The 22,949-nt window shown below is 43.2% G+C and overlaps 1 pseudogene; it reads right to left on the reverse strand.

Annotated features, from left to right (window-relative positions):
* LOC135546651 (glutamate receptor 4-like) overlaps positions 1-22,393 on the reverse strand; it is a 196,661-nt pseudogene extending 174,268 nt beyond the window's left edge.
* Between the last annotated feature and the right edge of the window lie 556 nt (positions 22,394-22,949).

Raw genomic sequence — 22,949 nt, forward strand, 5'->3', positions numbered from 1 at the left:
CAATAAGACACTAATCCACCACTGCTGTTCTACACACACACACACACACACTCATTTGATACACACAGCAATACACACATACACAGACACAGGCTCATCAGAGAGGAACCCTAAGAACAGACCCAGAGCCCAGGTCACTACTGACACACACACACACACACACACACCCACACACAAGGCCATGTCCCGGACAGCACACAGTACTAGAGGCAATCTGCAATAGTGTTGTCATGATACCAGAATTTTCACTTCGATACTGATACCAGGTTTAGTATCGCGATACTCTATACCATCACGATAATTGATACCAAAACGATACCAAAACAAGACATATCTTTTGAGTTCAATATCATTACTTTTGAAATGTTTGATGTCAATTGTTCATCTACCTATGCATTAATGAATCATACAATCAATTTGACTTTGCTTTTATCAATCTAACAAAACAACATAATGGTAATCATTTATTTGAATGGTATATCTCTATTGATAAACTGGGTAAATCAAGATGTTGCTTAGATCTAGTCACAATACAGGTGAATGCATATTCAATAGGAGTGTGTGAATGCATTGAGCTTTGAGCATTGAGCTTGTTTTGGCAGATTTCATGAGACTGCAGATGACAAACAATCTCTGTTTTTTTTGCATTTGGGACATATTTATTGATCTGATCAACAACATTTGCATAGAAGAAGCAATCTCTTCTTATGTAAGACCTCTAAGACCTAATGACGTCATTCACACTCCGTGAGAGAGACAGGAGAGACGAGACTAACTCAATGCTAGAAATAATGTAAAGCATATAGCCGTATTATTATTATTATTATGATCAAAACCGCTTTCAAACCGATGTATATTTTTTTCAAGAGTCTAATTGTATTTCTACTGGTGTCAACTTCTGGAGCTCGCAGTGGGGAAATGATTTATGGCTCTCTCACAGTTCATGAATGTAACGTCTGCTTCCAACTCACACTCTCAAACACATATATCCCCTGAACGCAGCTCTCTCTAGATCCCAATCACCTGAATTCTGATCATCTGTTCACAAATCTGTATGTCATTATCACACACTATTTAGTTCAGTTCTGTGCAGCCCATCATTGTGAGATATTGTTTGTTTTGTGACATCCTCCCGTGTATGATAGTGTTTGCCTGCCTCGAGGCCTACTGGTGGACTGCAGACCTACACAGTCGCCCATGGCCTGCGAGTCTTCCACGCCCTTCTCTCGTCCACTACGGTCTAATAGCCCCGAACCCATGCACCTCGGCCACGCCCCTCTCACGCCTGCCGAGAGACATCGGAGGTTACGTGAAAATGTGTGCCTCAATTGTGGAGAAAGTAACCACCTACTCAATAGCTGCCCCCTCCCCAACGAAGGGGTGACCACAACCCCTCCTCTACCACCCGGTTTTAAGCACCTCTACGTTTTTGAATATTACCCAAAGGCAGTTTGGTATCCCGGCTTTTCTGCTGATGGGGTCACTCAGTTTGTGGAGGGATGAGTGGACTCGGGGCCTCAGGTAATTTAATTGACGAACAATTGGCACGACAGTTAAGAGTCAAACTAATCCCTGCAAATCCTCCCTTTATGATTAATGTGCTGGACGGACAACCGCTCAGAACTGGTCTTATGACTTGCATGCCCAAAAGTATCACTCCTCGGATTGGCCTCCTTCACTCTGAGGTCATTCAGTTAATGGTGTTGTCTTCGCCTAAAGAACCCCTCATCCTCGGTCACCCCTGGCTAAGTCTTCACGACATTTCCATCTCCTGGCGGCAAAGGGAACTGCTGTCATGGTCTCCTGCCTGTTTTATGAACTGCTTCAATCTACCTTGTCTAGCCACCTCTATAGAAGGATCGGAGTCTGCCATTCCAACCCACATCCCACCTGTATATGCCCAGTTCCATAGTGTCTTCAGTCCATTCTGCCCCCTCATCGCCCAGAGGACAGTGTGATCAACCTCCTTCCTGAGGCATCGCCCCCTCAGGGTCGGATCTACCCTTTGTCCATTCCAGAGAATGAGGCTATGGACACCTATATACTGTAGAAGAGGCCCTCGACATGGGATTCATCCGTCCATCCACGCCTCCGGCTGCATCCAGTTTCTTTTTTTGTGAAAAAAGGGATGGTAGTCTCTGTCCCTGCATGGATTACTGACCCCTCAAAGACCTTACCATCAAGAATCGCTTCTTTCTCTGATTCCGGCCGCACTAGAACAAGTTGGACCTATGTAGTGCTTACAGCCTGGTCCGTATCCAAAGTGGGGATGAGTGGAAGGCGGTGTTCATCACTGTTAGGGGTCACTACGAATACCTTGTTATGCCCTACGGTGTCAACAATGCATCCGCAGTCTTCCAGTCCTTCATGAATGAAGTTTTCCAGGACATGATCAACCAGTTCCTCATCGTGTACATTGACGATATCTTGATCTACTCTCACTCCATTGCAGAACACATACAACATGTGCAACAGGTCCTCCAATGGCTACAGGATCACAATCTTTATGTCAAGGTTACTACGGTAACCTTCCTAGGTTTCGTGTTGACACCAGGAGGGGTTAACATGGATAAAGGCAAAGTCACGGCCGTGCTTAACTGGCCCAAACCTAACACCATAAAGGAACTACAACGTTTCCTAGGATTTTCCAACTACTACCGTCGATTCATCCAAAACTGCAGCAGCACAACCGCTCCACTCTCAGCTCTTACCAGTCAAAAAACCTGTACACTGCGGTGCCACTGGTTAGAGGGAGCTCATCAGCCATTCCTTGTCCTTACTGACCACCGCAATTTGGAGTACTTAAAAAGTGCCAAGAGGCTCAACCCCCAGACAGGCTTGCTGGGCACTCTTCTTCACCCGCTTCATCTTCACAGTCACCTATCTGCCTGTCAATAAAAATGTGAAGGCTGATTCCTTATCCGTCTATTTGATTCCCCTTCCTCTAACCCAGCTCCCGAGCTCATCCTGCCTCAGTCTTGTGCTGTGGGACCCATACAGTGGGAAATACAATCTGGGGTCCAAGAGGCCCTATGCCATGACCCAGCACCTCGCGATACCCCTGCAGGCAAGTCCTACATTCCGGTGTCCGTCAGACCCCAACTAATGCAGTGGTGCCATAACTCGCTGAGTTCTGCCAGCCTGGGATCACCCGGACCACAGAGCTACTGACACGCACATTCTGGTGGCCATCCCTAACAGCAGATGTCCAAGATTACGTTCTTTCCTGTCCCATCTGTGCATCGGCAAAGAGCCCTCGCCAACTACCTACAGGTAAGCTCGAGCCTTTATCTACACCACACAGACCATGGTCCCACATCACCATGGATTTCCTCACTGATCTGCCAGACTCTTCGGGCTTCACTACTATTCTAGTGGTAGTGGACCGGTTCTCCAAGATGTGCCAACTCATCCCCTTTCCGCATCTACCTTGGAAATGGCCGAGTGCAAGGTCCAACAGGTGTTGTGTCTGTATGGGATCCCGGAAGACATTGTTTCAGATCGGGGAACCCAGTTCGTCTCCAGGGTTTGGCGAGCCTTCTGCAACCGACTGGGGGTCTCCATCAGCCTATCCTCCAGATACCAACCCCAAACCAATGGACAGACGGAACGCCTGAATCAGGAAATAGGTAAGTACCTTCGCCAACACTGCACCCAAAAACCACAAAAGTTGAGTTGTTATCTAGCCTGGGCCGAAAATGCACAGAACTCCCTGGTGCAGTCCTCACTCCAGTTCACTATTTTTCAGTCTGTCCAACCCCCCGTGTTCCCATGGGAGACAGAGCCCGGAAATGTGCCTGCCGTCGATAAGTGAGTGGTTTCATTGGAGCAAGCAGGTTTGGGAGACCACACATCAGCACAGGCATCAAGCTTCCCTCTTCCAGAAACGGTCCAACCTACTCCACTCTTTCACCCTTGGCAACATATGTGGCTCTCTACCCAGAACATCCGGCTTTGTGACCCCTGCAAAAAGTTCAGTCCCCGGTTCATTGGTCCCTTCAAAATAATACACCGCATCAATCCTGTCACCTACCATCTCCAGTTGCCCCACCATTACCGGATCTCCTCATCCTTCCATGTATCCCTTCTCAAGCCTGTCACGTACAGCCCTCTCCATCCTCCAGTGGCGCACCCCCTCCATTTGACAACAGTGGTGTACCGGCTGATTCTGTCCAAGACCTCCTTGACTCCAAGTGCCTGGGTGGTTGCATCCACTACCTGGTGGCTTGGGAGGGGTACAGACCCAAAGAACGGTCCCGGGTACACGCCCAGGACATCCTCAACCCAGCTATGATCCTGGCTTTCCACCGTCAGCTCCACATCCCAGGGAAAGGCCCCCTGCTCAGCTTCCTAGGCCATCATGGAGGGGGGGGGGCTACTGTGACATCTGCTTCCAACTTACACTCTCAACCACAGATTCCCTGAATGCAGCTCACTCTCCAGATCCCAATCAATTCTGATCACCTGTTCACACACCTGTATGTCATCATCACAGACTATTAAGATCAGTTCTTTGCACCCCATCATTGTGAGGTATTGTTTGTTTTGTGACACTCTTCTATTCGGAGCTCTGTTTTTCCCGTAATTTACTCCTCCCTTGTATGATAGTTTTCACCAGCCTCACTAACGACGCCTTTTGCTTATTCCCTGCCTGTGCTTTAGCCTGTCAGGTTTCCTGTTATCAACCTATTGCATGATCTCACGGATAACATTAGTAGCCTTTTCTCTGTCTGTACTGTTGCCTGTTTGGAACCCCTGTGTATGACCTTCTGCCTGCCCCTGGACCCAGCTACTTGCCTCCTCCTGTGGTCCTTTACAATAAACACCTGCTGCGCCCTGTGCTTGAAACCAGCTCTCTGTCTCCCACCGTGTTCATTACAATGAGTCACCATGGCATTTTTTGCACTCAGATTGTTACCCTTCTGGTCACTTTATTTTTCCTGTAATCAACAATGACATTTATTAGTACTAAAATTTCTGTGTACAATTTGAAACTTTAAAAAATGATTAGATAATGGAATATTTGGAAAAGCGCATTCTCCATTGGCTAACCAAGTTCCCTAATGATTTACTTACTATAATAGGTCGGGGATTGGAATATTGCTCTGAATCATTTAATTGATAGATGGCCTCAGTCATCTACAGTCAACTTCTATGAAGACAAGTTTGAGGCAGTTTATAGAAAGATTTACTATAACAGATATTTGAAGAGTAAAGTTTCCTAATGACAGGTATTTCACTTGGCGTAGTAAGGCACGCTCCACACAATCACGCATTGATTTTTGGTTGGCGTTGAATCTTTTTAATAAAGGGTATTTCTGTTAACATCCTGGCCACTCCCCTTACTCACCATAGAGATAATTACACTGTGTACAAAAACATTACATCGACTCAGTGCAAGGGAGTCAGTGCAAATAAAAAGGGGGTCTGGAGAAGACAAAAGATTTAAAAACATTACATCGACTCAGTGCAAGGGAGTCAGAGCAAATAAAAAGGGGGTCTGGAGAAGACAAAAGATTTAAGTGCCTTAGTAGTAGGTGGCAGGTGCACCGGTTTGAGTGAGTCAAGAAGTGCAAAGCTGCAGGTTTTTCACACTCAACAGTTTCCCATGTGTATAAAGAATGGTCCACCACCCAAAGGACATCCAGCCAACTTGACACAACTGTGGGAAGCATTGGCGTCAACATGGACCAGCATCCCTGTGGAACGCTTTCAACACCTTATAGTCCATGCCCTGATGAATTGATGCTGAACTGAGGGCAAAAGGTTGTGCAACTCATCATTGGGATAGTGTTCATAATGTTTTGTACGCTCAGTGTATATTTGACTCTGCAAAGAACAATCTCAGCTAACGCTCAACACACAGAGTGCCTTCAGAAAATATTCACACCCCTCAACCTTTTCCACAGTTTTCTGTGTTACAGCCTGAATTAAAAAATTATTACACTGAGATGTGTTACTGGCTTACACATAATACACCATAATGTCGGAGTGGAATTATGTTTCTAGAAATATTTACAAATTCATAAAAAATCAAAAGCTGAAATGTCTTGAATCAATAAGTATTCAACTCCTTTGTCATGGCAAGCCTAAATAAGTTCAGGAGTAAACATTTGCTTAGCAAGTCACAAAATAAGTTGCAAGTTGATGGGATGCTGGCCTTCTAGGCAGAGTTCCTCTGTCCAGTGTCTGTGCTCTTTTGCCCATCTTAATCTTTTATTTTTATTGGCCAGTCTGAGAGATGTCTTTTTCTTTGCAACTCTGCCTAGAAGGCCAGCCTCCCGGAGTCGCCTCTTCACTGTTGACGTTGAGACTGGTGTTTTGCGAGTACTATTTAATGAAGCTGCCAGTTGAGGACTTGTGAGGTGTCTTCTTCTCAAACTAGACACTCTAATGTACTTGTCCTCTTGCTAAGTTGTGCACCAGGGCCTCCCACTCCTCTTTCTATTCTGGTTAGGGCCAGTTTGTGCTGTTTTGTGAAGAGAGTAGTACATATTCAAAAAGTACATAGGGGTACTGTGGTAATTGTGATGAAATCAATGCAATATTAACCACTTTCCATGCATCATTACGAAACAAAACAAACTATGGCAGCGGTCTAGGGCACTGCATCTCAGTGCTAGAGGTGTCACTACAGACCCTGGTTCGATCCCGAGCTGTATCACAACCAGCCGTGATCGGGAGTCCCATAGGGTGGCACACAATTGACACAGTTTCTTTCAGGTTAGGGGAGGGTTTGGCCGGGGGAGGCAGTCATTGTAAAAGAAAAATTTGATCTTAACCGACTTGCCTAGAAAAATAAAGGTTAAATATATATATATATATATATATATAAGTAGGCAGAACACATCAGAGAAAGATTCTATTGCATTGGCATGCACGACTCAGCCTGTACTCTACACAGACCAGTGGGACATAACCAATCAGAGCTGCAGTAGGCCGATATGCAACTAGACCATTGCCATATATGGATTTGTGCCATTTACTTTGAACTGGACCGTGTTTACACTGCAACATGAGTGGTGGTGAGTAGATGCGCTTGTTTAGAGATCAAAGTGACCACTGCATGTAGCTACTTGTGCACATTTTGTTCATATCCTTTGCTAGACAGTGAGATATTAGCCAGGTAATAGATCATTTGTAGTCAGCAATAGTGGAGAGATTGCTTAGTACAAGAGCACTAAGCATGTATATTTCTAGACAACTTTGAAAAGGGAGTCTGGTGAAGAGCTTTTTTGTCTTAAAGGGGCAGTGTGCATTTTGAGACAGGCTTGAATAACCTAAGTAACCAAGGGTAGCATAATTTGTCTGATTCTCTGTAATAATGGAATGGGAATAATAATGAATTTCATTTTGTAAATTGGTTTCTTGCAATAAAGAACACAACTACATTTTCCATCATCTCCTTGACTGAAGGACAAGTGCATAAACAGGTTCATGTCTAATGGAATGTAGGCCTACATTGAACACCACACATTGGCTGATACTGTAGGCTGAATGATAGAACAGCTATTTCCATGTTAAAACATTATTGGATGCATTTTCCCCACTGTTTTTGATGGTAGGCCACTCTGGTAGGCCTAGATTATGATCAAATAGCCACAGCAGCCTACTTGGCCACTGTTAAAGCTGTAACTTAAAGCGGGTACGGCCTCAGTGTTCACAGTAAAACTGTAACTAAAAGCGGGTACGGCCTCAGTGTTCACAGTAAAACTGTAACTAAAAGCGAGTACAGCCTCAGTGTTCACAGTAAAACTGTAACTAAAAGCGAGTACAGCCTCAGTGTTCACAGTAAAACTGTAACTAAAAGCGAGTACGGCCTCAGTGTTCACAGTAAAACTGTAACTAAAAGCTGGTACAGCCTCAGTGTTCACAGTAAAACTGTAACTAAAAGCGGGTACGGCCTCAGTGTTCACAGTAAAACTGTAACTAAAAGCGGGTACGGCCTCAGTGTTCACAGTAAAACTGTAACTAAAAGCGGGTACGGCCTCAGTGTTCACAGTAAAACTGTAACTGAAAGCGGGTACAGCCTCCGTGTTCACAGTAAAACTGTAACTAAAAGCGGGTACAGCCTCAGTGTTCACAGTAAAACTGTAACTAAAAGCGGGTACGGCCTCAGTGTTCACAGTAAAACTGTAACTAAAAGCGGGTACAGCCTCCGTGTTCACAGTAAAACTGTAACTAAAAGCACGGCCTCAGTGTTCACAGTAAAACTGTAACTACGGCCTCAGTGTTCACAGTAAAACTGTAACTAAAAGCGGGTACAGCCTCAGTGTTCACAGTAAAACTGTAACTAAAAGCGGGTACGGCCTCAGTGTTCACAGTAAAACTGTAACTGTTCAGTGTTCACAGTAAAACTGTAACTAAAAGCGGGTACAGCCTCAGTGTTCACAGTAAAACTGTAACTAAAAGCTGGTACAGCCTCAGTGTTCACAGTAAAACTGTAACTAAAAGCGGGTACGGCCTCAGTGTTCACAGTAAAACTGTAACTAAAAGCGGGTACGGCCTCAGTGTTCACAGTAAAACTGTAACTAAAAGCGGGTACGGCCTCAGTGTTCACAGTAAAACTGTAACTAAAAGCGGGTACGGCCTCAGTGTTCACAGTAAAACTGTAACTAAAAGCGGGTACAGCCTCAGTGTTCACAGTAAAACTGTAACTAAAAGCGGGTACAGCCTCAGTGTTCACAGTAAAACTGTAACTAAAAGCGGGTACAGCCTCAGTGTTCACAGTAAATGCACGGAGGAAGTTGCACAGAATTTTCACAATATTCAAGTTTGCTCTCAGCAGGCCTGAAATGTGCTCAGTGCCCAAATAAATTAGAGCGAACATTGGTGATGACCCTATTATAGTTGAAGAGATCATTTATTCTATGAACACCTTAAATATAATACAATGTCTCCTGGGACTGATGGTATATCTGCTAGGTTTTACAAAACTTTTTCTCAACAGTTCGCCCCATTTCTGTTGGAGGTCTTTTCAGAAAGACTCTCCCTCCCAGTTTGAACTAAAGGTCTAATTACATTGATCTCTAAGCCCAAGAAAGACTAGCTTCTCCTGGATAATTAGCATCCAATCTGTCTTCTCAACAACGACTACAAAATATTACCCTATATATTTGCAAAAAGAATAAAAGTGGTACTGGACTCAATTGTAGAGGAGACCCAGTCTAGCTTCATGAGGAATAGACATACATTTATATCTAATAGTATCCGACCAGTGTTAATTAAACCATATGGACTATTCTGATCTAATCTTTGAAGATTCGTTTTATTGTCTTCTAAGGCTTGTATGAAGCCTTCAATACAATGGAGCATGAATTTCTATTTTACTCCCTTGAGAAATTAGGTTTTTGGGAATTCTGCTTGGAGCCCGACTTCTTACAAGTTCTATTGAACAGAGTGTAAAAGGGTTCTCCATTGCTGACAGAGATGTTATATCCTAAATCAGCTTGCAGACACTGACCAGCTTCCTACAGCAGTCGATGTGATAACTATACCAAAGGAAAGGGACTGAATACTTACGTAAATAATCTGTCTTTTGTCTATCATTTTTTTAAACATTTGCAAAAATGTCTAAAAAACTATTTTTTCATTGTCATTATTGTTTGTTGTGTGTAGATTGATGAGGGAAAAGAACAATTTAATCCATTTTAAAATAAGGCTGTAATGCAACAACATTTTGAAAAAGTCAAGTGGTCTGAATACATTCCAAATGAGCTGTATCATATCGTTATTGTTTGTTTGTTTGTATTCTTCCTGTTTTGTGCAACAAACAAAAACAAATTGTATATATATATATACACACTACCGTTCAAAAGCTTCTGGTCACTTAGAAATGTCCTTGTTTTTGAAAGAAAAGCAAAATTTTGGTCGATTAAAATAACATCAACTTGATCAAACACCAGTCTCAACGTCAACAGGGAAGAGACAACTCCAGGATACTGGTCTTTTAGGCAGAGTTCCTCTGTCCAGTGTTCTTTTGCCCATCTTAATGTTTTCTTTCTATTGGCCAGTCTGAGATATGGCTTTTACTTTACAACTCTGCATAAAAGGCCGCATCCCGGAGTCGCATCTTCACTGTTGATGTTCAAACTGGTGTTTTACGGGTACTATTTAATGAAGCTGCCATTTGAGGACTTTTGAAGCATCTGTTTCTCAAACTAGACACTCTAGTGAACTTGTCCTCTTGCTAAGTTGTGCACCGGGGCCTCCCACTCCTCTTTCTATTCTGGTTAGAGAAAGTATGCTCAGTTCTGTGAAGGGAGTAGTACACAGCATTGTACCAGATCTTCAGTTTCTTGGCATGTTCTTGCATGGAATAACCTTCATTTCTCAGAACAAAAATTGACTTACGAGTTTCAGAAGAAAGTACTTTGTTTCTGGTCATTTTGAGCCTATAATCAGACCTACAAATGCTGATGCTCCAGATACTCTGTCCAACTGTCAGAGCAGCTCAAAGATTACTGCACCTGTACATTGCCCACCTATAATTTAGCCCAAACAACTACCTCTTTCCCTACTGTATTTTATTTATTTTGCTCCTTTACACCCAATTATTTTTATTTCTACTTTGCACATTCTTCCACTGCAAATCTACCATTCCAGTGTTTTACTTGCTATATTGTATTTACTTTGCCACCATGGCCTTTTTTTTTTGTGCCTTTGCCTCCCTTATCTCACCTCATTTGCTCACATCGTATATAGACTTGTTTATACTGTATTATTGACTGTATGTTTGTTTTACTCCATGTGTAACTCTGTGTCGTTGTATGTGTCGAACTGCTTTGCTTTATCCTGGCCAGGTCGCAATCGTAAATGAGAACTTGTTCTCAACTTGCCTACCTGGTTAAATAAAGGTGAAATAAATAAAATAAAAATAAAATAAATACTCAACTAGTCTAAAGAAGGCTAGTTTTATTGCTTATTTAATCAGAACAACAACACCACGTTTTTAGCTGTGCTAACATAATTGCAAATTGGTTTTCTAATGATCAATTAGCTAATCCAAGTTTATCATTTTTAAAAGGCTATCACAACGTGCCATTGGTACACAAGAGTGATGGTTACTGATAATGGGCCTCTGTGCGCCTATGTAGATATTCCATTAACAATCTGCTGTTTCCTGCTACAATAGTCATTTACAACATTAACAATGTCTACACTGTATTTCTGATCAATTTGAGTTTACTTTAATGGCCAAAAAATATCCTATTCTTTCAAAAACAAGGACATTTCTAAGTGACCCCAAACTTTGGGACGGGAGTGTATATATTTACACAGTTGAAGATGGTTTTGGCAAGTCGGTTAGGAGATCTACTTTGTGCATTAAACAAGTAATTTTTCCAACAATTGTTTACAGACAGATTATTTCACTTATAATTCACTGTATCGCAAATCCAGTGGGTCAGAAGATTAAAAACACTAAGTTGACTGTGCCTTTAAACAGCTTGGAAAATTCCAGAAAATTTTGTAACTGCTTTAGAAGCTTCTGATAGGCTAATTGACATAATTTGAGTCAATTGGAGGTGTACCTGTGGATGTATTTCAAGGCCTACTTACAGCGCAATGCCTCTTTTCTTGACATCAGGGGAAAATCAAAAGAAATCAGCCAAGACCTCAGAAAAATAATGGTTCATCCTTCATCCTATGGTCGAACAGTTATATTTTTGTTTCATCAGACCAGAGGACAAAAAGAATGATCTTTGTGGAGTTACAAACTATAGTCTGTCTTTTTTATGGCAGTGGCTTCTTCCTTGCTGAGTAGCCTTTCAGGTTATGTCGATATAGGACTCATTTTTACTGTGGATATAAATAATTTTGTACCTGTTTCCTCCAGCATCTTCACAAGGTCATTTGCTGTTGTTCTGGCATTGATTTGCACTTTTCGCACCAAAGTACATTCTTGCAAGCCGAAGAACACCATTCCAACCATGAAGCACAGGGGTGGCAGCATAATTTTTTATTTTACTAGGCAAGTCAGTTAAGAACACATTCTTATTTTCAATGTCAGCCTAGGAACAGTGGGTTAAGTGCCTGGTTCAAGGGCAGAATGACAGATTTGTACCTTTGTTAGCTCAGTGATTTGAACTTGCAACCTTTTGGTTACTAGTCCAACGCTCTAACCACTAGCCTACGCTGCCGCGCCATCATGTTGAGGGGGTGCTTTGCTGCAGGAGAGACTGGTGCACTTCACAAAATAGATGGCAACATGAGAAAGGAAAATAATGTGGATATATTGAAGCAATATCTCAAGACATCAGTCAGGAAGTTAAAGCTTGATCGCAAATGGGTCTTCCAAATGGACAATGACCCCAAGCATACTTCCAAAGTTGTGGCAAAATGGCTTAAATGTCAACAATGTCAAGGTATTGGAGTGGACATCACAAAGCCCTGACCTTAATCCAATAGAAAGTTTGTGAGCAGAACTGAAAAAGTGTGTGCAAGCAAGGCCTACAAACCTGACTCAGTTACACCAGCTCTGTCAGGAAGAATGGGACAAAATTCACCCAACTTATTTTGGAAAGCTTGCGAAAGGCTTCCTGAAATGTTTGACCAAAGTTAAACAATTTAAAATCAATGCTGCCAAATACTAATTGAGTGCATGTAAACTTCTGACCCACTGGGAATGTGATGAAAGAAATGAAAGCTGAAATAAATCATTCTCTCTACTATTATTCTGACATTTCACATTCTTAAAATAAGTGGTGATCCTAACTGGCCTAAAACAGAGAATTTTATTGCAGATTAAGTGTCAGGAATTGTGGAAAAACTGAGTTTAAATGTATTTGGCTAAGGTGTATGTAAACTTCCGACTTCAACTGTATATATATATATACATATATATATATTTTAAGGATAGACGTGACTGAGGCGAGGGAGACAAATGTTAAAATAAAGATTTTTGGCAATTATTGTTTTTGGTGACAATCCTTTTTGAAGTCAGCATATTTTGCTTTGAGGTTTGCATGCTATCACAAAAAAAGTATTATGGTAGTGAATTGGTGTTATATTCTTATATTCAGCTTTAAGCTAGCAAGGAAAGTTAGCCTTCAAAGCTGGAAGCTACCTGTGCTTTATTGCATTGTAAAGTGTTCTAGACATTGTTTTGCATACAGTAATGAACAGTTTCAACATTTCTACATGTCGTGTTGCATTATTCAGGTGTGTTAACTTCTGTTCAGTATGAGAGGGGAGCTAACATGATGCAGTCCAGACTCCCAGTGGTTCCTCAGGAGAGACTAGAGCCAGTATGAGAGGGGAGCTAGCATGATGCAGCCCAGACTCCCAGTGGTTCCTCAGGAGAGACTAGAGCCAGTATGAGAGGGGAGCTAGCATGATGCAGCCCAGACTCCCAGTGGTTCCTCAGGACAGACTAGAGCCAGTATGAGAGGGGAGCTAACATGATGCAGCCCAGACTCCCAGTGGTTCCTCAGGACAGACTAGAGCCAGTATGAGAGGGGAGCTAGCATGATGCAGCCCAGACTCCCAGTGAGTTCAGTGGTTCCTCAGGAGAGACTAGAGCCAGTATGAGAGGGGAGCTAACATGATGCAGCCCAGACTCCCAGTGGTTCCTCAGGAGAGACTAGAGCCAGTATGAGAGGGGAGCTAGCATGATGCAGCCCAGACTCCCAGTGGTTCCTCAGGACAGACTAGAGCCAGTATGAGAGGGGAGCTAACATGATGCAGCCCAGACTCCCAGTGGTTCCTCAGGACAGACTAGAGCCAGTATGAGAGGGGAGCTAGCATGATGCAGCCCAGACTCCCAGTGAGTTCAGTGGTTCCTCAGGAGAGACTAGAGCCAGTATGAGAGGGGAGCTAACATGATGCAGCCCAGACTCCCAGTGGTTCCTCAGGACAGACTAGAGCCAGTATGAGAGGGGAGCTAGCATGATGCAGCCCAGACTCCCAGTGAGTTCAGTGGTTCCTCAGGAGAGACTAGAGCCAGTATGAGAGGGGAGCTAACATGATGCAGCCCAGACTCCCAGTGGTTCCTCAGGACAGACTAGAGCCAGTATGAGAGGGGAGCTAACATGATGCAGCCCAGACTCCCAGTGAGTTCAGTGGTTCCTCAGGACAGGCTACACCTACCACTGACTAAGTGTAGCAGGCACAGTACTACGCTCGCGATATAAGGGGACATCTGCTACGCTGATAGACAGACTTCATCCACACTCAATGAGTAAAGGACGCTAAATACATTTGATATAAGTACCCGAATGTAACAAAGAATTCTAGTACTGAACCATTTTTCATGTTCTAGTATTGAAAAAGTACAGAAGTGTCAGTATACTGTGCCACATTAGTCTGTAATTATCCAGCTTTCACACAGTCTGAGAGACAGAGACAGAAAGAGAGAGAGCAAGATAGTGAGAGAGTGATACCAATCAACACGGTTTTATCACACAGAGTCCCCAACAGTCCTTGTTTCATATCAACACCACCGGGCACACAATGGCAGCCCAGTCCATCAAGATCTCATCATTTCCCTTCAAAATTCGATGTTTATTTTTTTATGCATTAAATCCACGTGGTTATGGATATAGGGTTAAAATAGAAACATATCAAAGGTTTAGGTTTAGGCCTGGTAATTGCCAGGGACCTCACGACAGAACATTATCACGATACTTAGGTGCCGATACAATATGTACTGCGATTGTCATGATTCTATACAGTATGCACTATGATTCAATACTGTGATTTCATTGCGATTTGATGTTCCAAACATATTGCTCACCATATGTCTGCTGCAGAGAGACAAGTTTTGATTGGTCAGGGAAATAAAACTTGCAATATTGTCAAAACGATATGATATACTGTACAGTGCCTTCAGAAGTATTCACACACTTAACTGTTTTCACATTTAGTTGTGTTACTGTCTGAATTTAGAATGGATTAAACTACACATTTTTTTGTCACTGGCCTACACAGAATACCCCTAAATGTCGAAGTGGAATTCTGTTTATAGACATTTTTACAAATTAATAAAAAATTAAAAGCTGAAATGTCTTGAGTCAACCCCTTTGTCACGCCTACTCCCACTCCCCCTCTTCAGTGCTCGACATCACCGGTCTTCTAACCCCCGGTTCTGGCACCATCATTACGCGCACCTGTTGCCCATCATTACGCGCACCTGCTCCCCATCATTACGCGCACCTGCTCCCCATCATTACGTGCACCTGCTCCCCATCATTGCGCGCACCTGCTCCCCATCATTGCGCGCACCTGCTCCCCATCACCTAGATCACCTTCCCTTTATTTAGTCCTCAGTAGCCTCTGTCATCAGGCAGTACTGGTTTTGCCTCTTTTAGTACCCCACACATTCAATTATCTGTATGGTCCCTCAGTTGAGCAGTGAATTTCAAACATAGATTCAACCACAAAGACCAGGGAGGTTTTCAAATGCCTTGCAAAGAAGGGCACCTATTGGTAAATGGGTCAAAAATGAAAAAGAAGACATTGAATATCTTTTAGGGCATGATGAAGTTAGTAATTATATTTTGGATGGTGTATCAATACACCCATTCACTACAAAGATAAGGGGAGTCCTTCCTAACTCAGTTGCCGAAGAAGAAGGGAACCACTCAGGGATTTCACCATGATGCTAATGGTGACTTTAAAACAGTTACAGAGTTTAATGGCTGTGATAGGAGAAAAAATATTCCAAAACATGCATCCTGTTTGCAACAAGGCACTAAAGCAATACTGCAAAAAATGTGGCAAAGGAATTCACTTTTTGTCCTGAATACATGTTATATTGTTATATTAATGTTATATTTGGGGCAAATCCAATACACCACATCACTGAGTACCACTTTCCATATTTTCAAGCATAGTGGTGGCTGCATCATGTTATGGGTATGCTTGTAATCATTAAGGACTGGAGAGATTTTTACGATAAAAAAGAAATGGCATGGAGCTAAGCATAGGCAAAATCCTGGTGGAAATTCTGGTTCAGTCTGCTTTCCAGCAGACACTGGGAGATCAATACACCTTTCAGCAGGAAAATAACCTAAAATACAAGGCCAAATCTACATTGGAGTTACTTACAAATAAGAGAGTGAATGATTCTGAGTGGCCCGTTACTATTTTTTTAATTCTTCAAGCTCTGTCAAATTGGTTGTTCATCATTGATAGACAACCATTTTTAGGTCTTGCCACAGATTTTTTTCAAGTAGATTTAAAACTGTAACAGTTTTTACTTAAATTTACTTGAAAAAATCTGTGGCAAGACCTAAAAATGGTTGTCTATCAATGATGAACAACCAATTTGACAGATCTTGAAGAATTAAAAAAATAGTAACGGGCAAATATTGTACAATCAAGGAATGCAAAGCTGTTAGAGACTTACTGAGAAAGACTCACAGTTGTCATCACCTCCAAAGGTGATTCTAACATGTGTTGACTCATGGGTGTGAATATGTAAATATATAAATTCGATATTCCATTTTCAACACATTTGCAAACATTTCTAAAAACATGTTTTCACTTTGTCATTATGAGGAATTGTGTGTAGATGGGTAAGAAAAAACATAACTAAATGTGGAATAAGTCAAGGCTTATGAATACTTTCTGAAGGCACTGTATCATTCAAAATCTTATCCCTTTATGTAATTGTGTGGATTTGTTTCCACAATCAATACTTACATTTAGGTATTATTTCCAAGTGGTTCAGGTCAGGGCTATGGTTTGGGGAAGGCTTAAATCTAAATAATGAACACTTATGGGCCATTACCATCAGGTATCATTGTGAACTGCGATGCAGCAGTGGTCTAATCAGCTCTGTCTCCAAGCATCGGCAGTTTGTGCCCAGTGCTTGCCAATCTTTTTTAAACTCTTTTTGTGAGCGCTGACAAAGGCATATATCGATGTTCTCAGGACCTTTTCAAACGTCCGAAATCGAAGTATATTTCCAGTGATCAGGCTGGCCCAGTCACAGCCTTCTACAGTCAGAGGGAAGTCACCAACAGTTTTTCATATTTAAATAACAAAGCTGGCCTCAGCAGTAGCAGTAGCAGCTAGCGAGAGAGAGTAGTTGAGGATGACTTTGCCAAATTTGGTCTTGATAAGACAGCAGCTGCATCCTTAATTCAAAACATACACCAACACACGACCACACTTAATTTCCTTCCCCCGTTGCCTTTTCTGATAATATATTCCATTCCATCTCCAGGCAAGCCAGTAAATGATTGTGTCTTTTCATTTCCCTCTGTTACTCTTGATTCAATTTTCCAAATTAACCACAGAGCTTTAGTCCTTGGGCCAAATTCCACACAGTGGAAATTGGTCTGGCTCAACCGTAGAAAACAAGTTATTGGGCCTCAATATGACACACAACTCTGGGACGATTGAAAGAAGGTTTAGACAGAGATTACCTCATAAGAAAGACCAGGTAATCCACATGGAATCCAACTGTTCCAATAGTTCTATTAAACTCCATTTACCAAGATGAGATCCATGGGGATTTCATTAGGTTGACAGTGCAGATGTACTTCCTGAGGGATCTGGTCATCACATAGACCTCCCTCATTTCAATGTAGACATAGATCAGTCATGTTCTCAAGCTAAGCTGGCACAGCAACCCCTTTCCCCTCTTCCAATAGTGAATGATAGCCTCATATACACCTCACAGGCATTTGAGACTTTCTCTATGTGTGTGGTGCAAGGTTTGAGCGCACACGTGCACACATACACAAACTCTTATCTGGTAGTACTCACAGGCATTTGTGACGGCGAAGCTGTTAGCTGTCTCGATGTTGTCGACATGGGGTACCAGGTTGAAAGGAGCCTCTGTGGCATTGGGGCTGGTGTTGTGCAGGAAGATAGCCAATCGAAATGCCGTGTACTCTTGATCCGTGTTCCTGATAAACAGACCACCTAGATGAGGAGAAAAAAGAGAGTTGGATTTTAACTGTGCTTCATTGGCACAGGGTGTCTCGAACTCGGTCCTGGGCCGTTTTGGTTTCTGCCCTAGCACTACACTACATTCAAATAACCAACGAATCATCAAGCTTTAATTATTTCAATAAGTTGTATAGTGCTAGGAAAGAGAAAAAAATGTGCACCCAGTACCGAGTTTGAGAAACCCTGCATTGGTGGGATATACGGGGGAGAGTGGGATATATGGGAGAGAGTAGAGAGACAGATATGGTAGAACATGTGGGAGATATGGCTGAGAGGGGGGGGATTCTGAAATCTGTAGAGAGCAGGAGAGAGTAAGACAGAGGGAGTAGAGAGAAAGGGAGACAGATAGAGAGAGAGACAGATGGGGAGAGAGAGAGGGGAGGGGGGTAAATGAAAATGAATTGACAGAGGGAGAGAGAGAAAGAGAGAGAGACAGAGGAAGAGAAAGACGGAGGGAAATAGAGACAGAGGAAGAGAAAGACAGAGGGAAATAGAGACAGAGGGAAATAGAGACAGAGAGAGAGAGAGAGATACATCAGAAAGTAAGGTGGCAGATGAACAGAGGGAGAGTGGCGGGGAGGATGAGAGGGAGCGGGGAAATTATGACAGGGGAGGAGGGAGGAAGGGAGAAGGCAAGGCAGGAGGGCAACCACCTCCAATTGGCATGTCATTCACAAACATCCCAAACATCCCATCAAATGGCATGTCATTCACAAACATCCCAAACATCACCTCAAATGGCATGTCATTCACAAACATCCCAAACATCACCTCAAATGGCATGTCATTCACAAACATCCCAAACATCACCTCAAATGCCATGTCATTCACAAACATCCCAAACATCACCTCAAATGCCATGTCATTCACAAACATCCCAAACATCACCTCAAATGGCATGTCATTCACAAACATCCCAAACATCACCTCAAATGGCATGCCAGTAAGTAAATAGTTTTAGCTTGCGTGAGCCAGAACACAGGAGCATATCTCTTGTTTTTGTAGCACGAGTCTGCTTGGTGTAAAAGTACACTCCCTGCATAGGACGCTAGACTATTGCAGGATCTTGCCCCCAATCTATCTTCTTAACGCTGAGTGCCAAACAGAGATGCATCAAGTCAGATTTTTACAGTCGTTGTTATGACTCGACCAGGGGTTGAAATCACAACCTTCCAATATTAGAGCGGACACTCTAATCACAAGAGCATTCCACACATCACCACAAATTACATGTCAATCACAAACATGTCAAACATCACCTAAAATTAAATGTCATTCACTGTCACGACTTCCGCCGAAGTTGGACCCTCTCCTTGATCGGGCGGTGTTCGGCGGTCGACGTCACCAACTTTCCAGCCATCGCTGATTCATTTTTCATTTTCCATTGGTTTTGTCTTGTCTTCCATCACACATGGTTTCAATCCCATCAATTAAATGTTGTGTATTTAACCCTCTGTTTCCCCTCATGTCTTTGTCTGTGATTGTTTGTTGTATGTTATTGGGATAGTCATGTTCTGGTGTGCGACGGGTGTTGTACCCTTTTATGTTATTTTTGTATATATTGTCTTTTGGCATTTTTTAGCATTTATTAAACTGCTCCATTTATACCAAGTTCACTCTCCTGCGCCTGACTTCCCTGCCACCAGCACGCACCCATTACATTCACCTCAAATGGTAGGTCATTCGCAGACATCCCAAACATCAGCTCAACTAACATATCATGCACAGACAACCCAAACATCACCTCAACTGACATATCATGCACAGACAACCCAAACATCACCTCAACTGACATATCATTCACAGACAACCCAAATATCACCTCAACTGACATATCATGCACAGACAACCCAAACATCACCTCAACTGACATATCATTCACAGACATCCCAAACATCACCTCAACTGACATATCATTCACAGACAACCCAAACATCACCTCAACTGACATATCATTCACAGACATCCCAAACATCGCCTCAACTGACATGTCATTCACAGACAACCCAAACATCACCTCAACTAACATATCATTCACAGACAACCCAAACATTGCCTCAACTGACATATCATTCACAGACATCCCAAACATCGCCTCAACTGACATATCATTCACAGACATCCCAAATATCACCTCAACTGACATATCATTCACAGACATCCCAAACATCACCTCAACTGACATATCATTCACAGACAACCCAAACATCACCTCAACTAACATATCATTCACAGACAACCCAAACATCACCTCAACTGACATATCATGCACAGACAACCCAAACATCACCTCAACTGACATATCATTCACAGACAACCCAAATATCACCTCAACTGACATATCATGCACAGACAACCCAAACATCACCTCAACTGACATATCATTCACAGACAACCCAAACATCACCTCAACTGACATATCATTCACAGACAACCCAAACATTGCCTCAACTGAGATGTCATTCCCAGACATCCAACAATAGTGCAATAGAATTCAGACCCCAAGCATAGTGTCTACACTGCTCAGGGTATTACTGAAGCCTGAATGCAACTCACGATCACTGATCTTTCCTCTGCATTAATTACAGTAACACAGGTTTATTACTAAGCCTTTGAATGCAACATGACATGTTATTTTTACATTCTCCAAGAAATAGATTTCCCTCTGCCTTAAATTCCATTCCACTTACGTGCATTGAAGCGATATGCAAATGCATTCTCAAGTGAAGAGTCATACTGCGTGCTGTCCTGGGCTGGGCATTGGCTGTGGTGTGTGTGTGTGTGTGTGTGTGTGTGTGTGTGTGTGTGTGTGTGTGTGTGTGTGTGTGTGTGTGTGTGTGTGTGTGTGTGTATCCAGTGACCATATAAGCATAATAACTTTATCGGCAGCTCAGTGAAAAGAGCGAGATAGTCAGAGGCCAGTCTCATTACAGTGCCTCTCCTCCTGCACCCCACAAGGAGTGATGCAGAGCATACATTAACATACACCTCTAGAACAGAGCACTGTGTGTGTGTGTGTGTGCATTAATTACAGTAACACAGGTTTATTACAGCCTTTGAATGTTACATGTTATGTGTGTGTGTGTGTGTGTGTGTGTGTGTGTGTGTGTGTGTGTGTGTGTGTGTGTGTGTGTGTGTGTGTGTGTGTGTGTGTGTGTGTGTGTGTGTGTGTGTGTGTGTGTGTGTGTGTGTGTGTGTGTGTGCGTGCGTGCGTGCGTGCGTGCGTGCGTGTGTGTGTGTGTGTGTGCGTGTGCGCGTGCGTATGCGTGTGCGTGTGTGTGTGTGTTTGTGTGCGTGTGTGTGTCTGTCTGTCTGGGTGTGTGTGTGTTTATGACTGTTATAGGATGGGGTATATAACTGACGAAGGGCAGTGGATCATGTTTAATTTAATAGAAACTTTGATCCGGGTCTAGCCTGTGCTGAAGGGCTCGGACTCGGATCGGGTAGATAGGGTTATCCTGCTATGTATGGCACGGGAGGATGCTGCAGTGGCGATCTGACTCAGAACAGCACCGTACGGAACATTGCGCGCTAAAACATTCATGAGCGCAGGATGCCCGTTTTAAACTACAAATAACGCGAAAGAAGGGAAGAGCGAGACAGAGACAAAACGGAAGAAAGCGAGAGAGAGAGTGTGAGAGAGAGAGCGAGAGAGATAGAGAGAGAGGGAGAGAGAGCGAGAGAGATAGAGAGAGAGGGAGAGAGAGCGAGACAGAGACAAAACGGAAGAAAGCGAGAGAGAGAGTGTGAGAGAGAGAGCGAGAGAGAGGGAGAGAGAGCGAGAGAGAGAGTGTGAGAGAGAGAGCGAGAGAGATAGAGAGAGATGGAGAGAGAGCGAGAGAGATAGAGAGAGATGGAGAGAGAGCGAGAGAGATAGAGATAGAGAGAGAGAGAGCGAGAGAGAGACAGGAAGACATTTAGCTTTCCGTTCTCACCGCGGGAAAACAATTACCACAATTATGAATAATCATCTGAGTCACATCAGCTGAGAAACATACAAGGTTTTCCCTCTTTGGGCTACATAATGAACATAAATAACGGCATTGCAAATCCACTTAGATAAATACACACGATTGGAAGAACACCATTTAAAAGATGCCTTAAAACCTCGGCTATAACAGAGCTCTGTTCGAGACGCAGTGTGTATTGTTAAAGGTCTTTATCATACTCACCTATCTGAACGCTGCTGGGGAAAGCCCCAGTCGCCAGCCCCCATAGGGCGGAAAACACCCCGAGAAAGTGCGGGTAAATAATCCTCATTTTCCGTCCCTTAACAACTGTGGAGATACATAGAGGAGGAGGACACAAGGCGAGAGAGAAGGAAGGAAAAGAGAAGAAGAAGCCCGAGTTTTAGCAATCCATAGTGGGCTTGTTCCCCCCGTAGTGTCCGATGCCGCTGGAGAGAGATCTGTCAGGCTCGGTAAACGTAGCACATGCAAGATGGGTGGAAGAGAGAGGGAGGGAAGGAGGAAAAACTCGCCAGTGGTGAAGAGCGTCTACAGCCTGCATGGAAGGATTGGACATGCGCGCCCTCTCTCTCTCTCTCTCTCTCTCTCTCTCTCTCTCTCTCTCTCTCTCTCTCTCTCTCTCTCTCTCTCTCTCTCTCTCTCTCTCTCTCACACACACACTCTCTACCCGCCCCTTCTTCAATATCTGTTTTCCCAACCTCTCTTCTTTAACTCGCTATTACGGTAAATATAACAACTCATTTGATAAGGATTTGTCTGGTTTAGACAGCGGAAAGGGCTATAATCGTTAAGCGCGATGCGGCGGGGCTGTGGCGTGTGTGTGAAGGCGTTGCAGGTGCTTTTATGGACAGTGTCCCTTCACCAGTGACAGAGGCCATTATTTTTAAACACTCTTTTGGGGTTTCTATAGCCTGATAATTGTGCCTAAGCACGTAGGCTACCGCATAGGCTACCCCGTACGTGAGTTGTGTGCGGGAATTAATTCCAACTCAAAGCGCGCGCTGTCTCTCCTCCCTCTTTCTCTCACTCTCTCCCTTTATGTGCGTGTTACTTGCACGCACCAATGGGATCTAACCCTTA

This window comes from Oncorhynchus masou, chromosome 9 (assembly GCF_036934945.1).
Source record: "Oncorhynchus masou masou isolate Uvic2021 chromosome 9, UVic_Omas_1.1, whole genome shotgun sequence".
NCBI classification, from domain to species: domain Eukaryota; kingdom Metazoa; phylum Chordata; class Actinopteri; order Salmoniformes; family Salmonidae; genus Oncorhynchus; species Oncorhynchus masou.